This window comes from Amphimedon queenslandica, unplaced genomic scaffold, assembly GCF_000090795.2.
Source record: "Amphimedon queenslandica unplaced genomic scaffold, v1.1 AMPQUscaffold_12864, whole genome shotgun sequence".
NCBI classification, from domain to species: Eukaryota; Metazoa; Porifera; class Demospongiae; order Haplosclerida; family Niphatidae; genus Amphimedon; species Amphimedon queenslandica.
In genome coordinates, this window is record NW_003546900.1 from 27,496 (window position 1) to 33,494 (window position 5,999).

Here is a 5,999-nt window from a genome sequence, read left to right on the forward strand (position 1 = left end):
CAAGATTAAAGCTACAAGGTATAAAATGAAATCTAACAGAGATATCATCTACTAAAATTATATTGCAGTCAATGGTAAAAGTCAACCATAAGCCTTGCATGACATCACATTTAGCCACACCCCCTGATGGATGTAAAATGGCAGGAAGCAAAATGAGCAAATTTGAAGGCTCATATCTTTGTAAAAAAATTTTTCCAGACAATGAAACTTTCCATATAGCATTTTTATGATCATATAATCATGTTAGGTCAATAAAAAAATACCCCAAAAATCATGTCAGTTACACTTTAAGCTAATAGTATTTGCATAAACACTGATAGATCGGACTTGAGTTCTGGAAAGAGATCTCCATTCACAAAAGCACCAAATCCATGAGGGTCTCACAGGGCAAGAGCAAATCACTGTATGTTACACAGCTGCATCTGAAGGAAGATTACAAGAGGTATCAAAAACAATTGTCCAGAAATCCCGTCCACATTCCTGACAAGTAGATGGTATATGATATGTTTCAACTATAAACACATTATGAAAGAGCAAAAAAATCAAGGCCATGCATACCAGAAGTGGTAGCTTTTTAGACTCTGCCTCTTCAGATACAACTGCTGCTTCCTACAGTAGAATTAATGATAAGGTAACGAAACCGCTAATGAAATCCAGATACATTAGCACTGAAGTCAGTAAGTGTGTCTAGTTTATACCTGCTAGGTAGATATATTTGTGAGTTGCCCAGGTGCCACCAATTATGACTTTTCATTACAAATGCCAGCTACATGAAACTTGGTATAGTTGCTCTCCTAAAAATCTGTACAAATTTTTGAGTCTCCTTGTAATCTGAAAAGTTCTAATTGGGTTCTTCCATTATAGTTCAATGGGAGCTGCCATGAGGAATTATTACGTGAACACTACATCACACTCATCAATTCATTTTCATTGCCTTATTAATAATTTTTTATTTATAACATGTAAGCAAACAGAGGTCTTCTAGAGAAACTGCTATTGATTGTGCAGACCTTGACACTGGAAACTTACTGCTTTATCTGTGTACAGCCTTCTTGGTTCTAGTTATTCTTCATCACCCATAACCCAAGTTCCTATCTTCAGTATCCAAGGTCTTTATAAACTTCATAACAGAAACAAGGTCCAGCCAGTGGTTTATAAAGATAATAGTATACCAAGCAAAGAAAAAACAGAGGACAAAGTGTCTAGAGGTAGAGAAACCTTCATTAAAAGAGCTTGCTTGCACTGTAACACAATTTTTAGGTGTAGCTTGTAGTGACGTTTAGATTATGCAAAAATTGATTTACTTCCTGTGGCAATTCAACTTCAACTGACTATACCCATTACATGCATAAAATTGTGATATTTTCTGAGAATAATCACATTTTTTTTGATTTTCCAGATGAGCTGGCAAATTTCACATCTTTGGGAGAAATTGTTCTATATTCTTTGTAAAATAGCTCAAAAGCTTTTTGACAGACATTACCTGATGTACTATCCTTCTCAAAATCTATTGTTACAGGGTTGGGTTCAGGCAACAATTTACAATGTGCACCCTCTCCTTCCTTTTTATGAAAATCATCCCTCCTAATTTAATGTCATGTAGTAAATAGTAATAAAATAAACAGAATTGTACTTTCTCTGCTGGGTATTCTTTCTTTGTGACACCCTTAGTAGATCAGTGTCAAGTTCAGTTCTGAGTTCTAATGCAAACCGAGGTGATCATAGTGGCACAATAAAACCTTTCAGAAAGTAATAATGATTTTTTAGCTTGAGATTGATAGCATATTTTGTGTAGTGTGGAATAAAATTGCTGAACATTAAAGAATACGAGGCAAATGCCATTTCTTGCTTTAACAATGTTCTCAAATGTAAGAGAATCAATTGTCCTATTGGTGTAGTAATAATATTGATCGGTAAGTTGGAGTATATAAATGTCGATGATAAGCCAAGCTCACTTTGTAATTAATTCTGCCATTATGCCATAAATAGCCTTCTTCCATGTATGTAAAAGTATTACATTTTGCCTAAAATTTAGCTCGGGTAATATATGTTTGAAGTGAACCTCATTTATTGTGAGAAAGACTTTGCACTGTGTATAGTAGAGTGACTTATAATATCAATAAAAAGGACAAAGCGAAGGCCAACTCAACTGTTAGGGTGAAAAGGACACTGACAGACTGAATGCAACAGTTAACTGACATTGACCACGTGGCTTCATGTATTGGTCATGAACGGACATTAAACGGAGAAAGAATAATCTTGACCTGAGCCTAAAACATGAACAGTATATCAACGTGAAAGTAAACAGGAATGTTACTAAGGGCTTCTGTAGTTAGCTGTATTGGCTGGTTCATGACAAAACTGATGACATTTAATGTTTGAGTTGCAAATAGAAAGTACTCAGTCCTGCAACTCCAAAGTTGGCAATAAGGCTTCGTAAGGGTTTCAAAATCCAGATTTTAGCTTCATAATTTGCACTTTTGTTGCAATTGTTTACAATTTATGACCTGCTCCTATGTGGTAAGGGAGTAATTCAGTAATTAGAACAGCATCAATATGATTTGTGTCACCAGTTAAAATTTAAAAAACTTGTTTCGTGAAAAAGTTAGTGTTATGCTTGTATATAACTTTCTGTAGTAAAAAATTGCTAATTTCTTGGATAAACATCAGTTTTAGCTCGTAAAACTTATGTCTTCTTCATTGGGTAGGTGTTAAACTTGATAAGGCAGATCTGCTTTATTAAAATTACACCATACAAGCTATATTAAATAACAATGTCTAACTTCGAAAGATTCTTTGGAGTCCCTCTCATACAGAGGTGGCCGATTCCATTAATTTGGAATTCATGCTGATTGCAAGTAGTCTGAGTATCAGTATCAATGTTATCCAGTACTGAATGATTAGTCAGCTACTGCACATTTGCAAATAAGTTAAAATAATTAATAGAATTAAGGAGCATGAGCTGCCATTTTTTACATTATGTCACGTCACATTTAATGTCACCATCATAGACTTGTGCCCCTTCTTTATGCTCTGATTGATACATTCTACTTGATTAATTCATTACAATAATGATGGAAATAAATATTTCTTAAACTTGTGTGTATTCACTGTTTTAAAAGTATATTGTACAAATTCATAATTTCATTGATATATCATGAACCATTAATTTTATTGGGCTGAGAACTTACTGGTAAAGTAGAATGCTAGGTTGTACCTGCACTTCAGGGTCAAATGAGCTGCCAACGTCACTGATTTCTGTTAATCATTAATGGGGTGAAACCTATATACTGTATTATGCCATACATTTTGCAGGCATTAATTTTGGCGATTTGGCTTCATTTTTATACTTGCAAATAAAAATTTTGCAATTTTAATGTTGTTACCATGTGTACTATACAATCAACACACTATTTTATGGATTATAATTTTGCAAATCTTTCAAAAGCCAAATATTGCAAAATTTAATACCCATGAAATATGTAGTGTATCGTATACAGTACAATGACTAATTAGTCTTTGTACATTCACATAAGGGTGTGGTGAGGCATGCAGCCCATGGGCCCAATAGAAATTTGTATACCATTTATTTTATGCTGTTAAGACAGCTGCAGAGACAACTTGCTTTAAAGCCATATCATTCAATGGACTGCTTTGGTGTATTCCCTTGTCAGCACAAAATCAAATCTCTCAATATTACAAACACTGAAGCCTCTATTGCTTGCATACCTAATTTTAAGAAACTGACTAAGACAAGAATGCATTCAATTATTATTTAAGGTATTGTTTCGTATGAAGTCCTCCATATTACGTAACAAAATATCAGACCCGATTTTGTAAGTGTGGTGAAGCAGGGGCTGGGCTCTTGCTATGCATTGATGTTATGCCGTATCTATGGCCTAGCTGCACTTACAAGTAGAATATTTTGGGATTCTGCAAAGTATTATTATTAAAAGCATTACTAGCTTGGAACAGACAATTTTAAAATTTGGAACATTGACATTTTGTAGCTAAATTGAAATATGCATTGTTTTATATCTTATGTAATTAAAAATTATTTTTGAAAATACTGTAAATCTACAAAATATTTTGTTCTTTATTCATTGGCATCATGATTTTAATTAAGCACATTTGTTTTGGACAAAACAATTATGAAAGTAGGAACTTTGGAACAAAGCTAAAATCAAAAATCTAACGTTTAAAATCTTCAAGTCATTAAAATTTGCATATTAAATACTAACTGTAAAATTACACAATGTTATGTACTTTTGCATATTGGCGTTACCTTTCTAATTGCCATCATTCCATTTTTACGTTTAAAGAAAACAGTTATATGCTTGACTTTCTCAAATGAGACAATATGTGTCATTGGAAATTAGGAAATTCAGAACTAAAAGCAAAAGTCCTGTGTTCTAAATATTAGTGTTCTTTAATTTTCCTCCTAAATGCCAATTGTAAAATTACAAAATCTACCACAAGATCAGGTGATGATGAGAGAAGGTTCTCAACATCAGGAGCATTGGGTAGCCAAGTTAGTCCATGTACGTGAGGATTGCCTCGATGTTGCCACTGAAACCTCATCCAGTAGACTGTGGCTTTAATAGCATTGATATAAAAAGAATCAACAAACTTTTAGATCCAGTAGTAGAAGAACCTGTCTGCTAAAACAGGATTATCGGTTATACTGAAGACGGTGTACTACCTCATTATAATTAATGAAGAGACGTGGCTAAGGCCCACGCACTTCTGTTTAAACAGTGACTTGCGCTGGTAGGTGTCATTACAAAATGGCCAAAAAAATTTTATCATTTTTCATGAAAACAGCCACAGCTAGAAACTAGAGAGAGCAAGCAATATAAAGCAGAGAAAGTAAGAGATAAGGACCCTAAAAACCAATGACTTGCGTGTCAAAACAGCTAGAAAATGTAATTATATCTTAAATGTAGTACTTGTTTAATTATTATACTATTATAGTTGTAGGTACAATGAGTGGGCACTGTTCTCTATACTAGAAATGATATTGTTAAATGCATTTCGATGGTGACTGTCCAATTTCATTCTCCTCATGAACTCAGGCAGGTAGGTATGGAACAGTTGAGAATGCATTGTTTGAGTGTTTCTCATCATTTGTTTGCACTGACTCCACATGGATTCCACAGACTGGGTATGTTCCTGTGACCGGGGTCAACAAAATGTTGGGAGTGGTTGACAGTACATTGGGTATAGTTCTGTCTGAGTAACCTATGCAGGCCTTTTCTGTTTCTCCAAATACCCAATGACCTTCAACTAAATGAGCCCTGTTGTACTTCCTTTGTCCAAACTTTGATTCATTGATCTCAACATTTATACCAGGACCACCAATTTCAACCGGATGATTAATGAAGTATTGAGCCTAAACGTCACGTATGAAATTGTATCAGTCGATAACCATTTTTTACCGATCTAAAATGTGACATTCTGACGTAACTGCTTAATACGACATTAAATTTACCTGAACTTCCTTGATCCTTAATTAGACCTCCCTATGATGTCTTTGTCGACCATAGATGAATTATCCTTTTGTTAGTACACAGTGATAGATTGCTAAGCAGTTAGCTATTATTAAGTGAATATACTACTAAAGCGCACAGAAGTATGTCAATATAACTCAATAGACAAATTATGTAACTGAATATATACACTAAATGCTATTTTGCAATGGTAATAGTATGAGTTTTCTAATTTGGCTGGTGATTGTTCTGTGGTTAGTTGTATGACTGCTATGGTAATTCAAAAAGTATCTTCATAATGGTTATATCGACAAAATCCATTTGTCATTGTCTATCTTGAGTGCTTTTGGACTACAGTCATAGTCGGCATTCTTGTCACAGTTGTATCTATAATATTTTTACATGAAATTAGAAATGAGAGTGAAATGAATATTACAGAACAATGTAGTGCGACGGCAATATATCATCTCTATAATTAGAAACAGGACATAAGATGAAGATCCTACACTA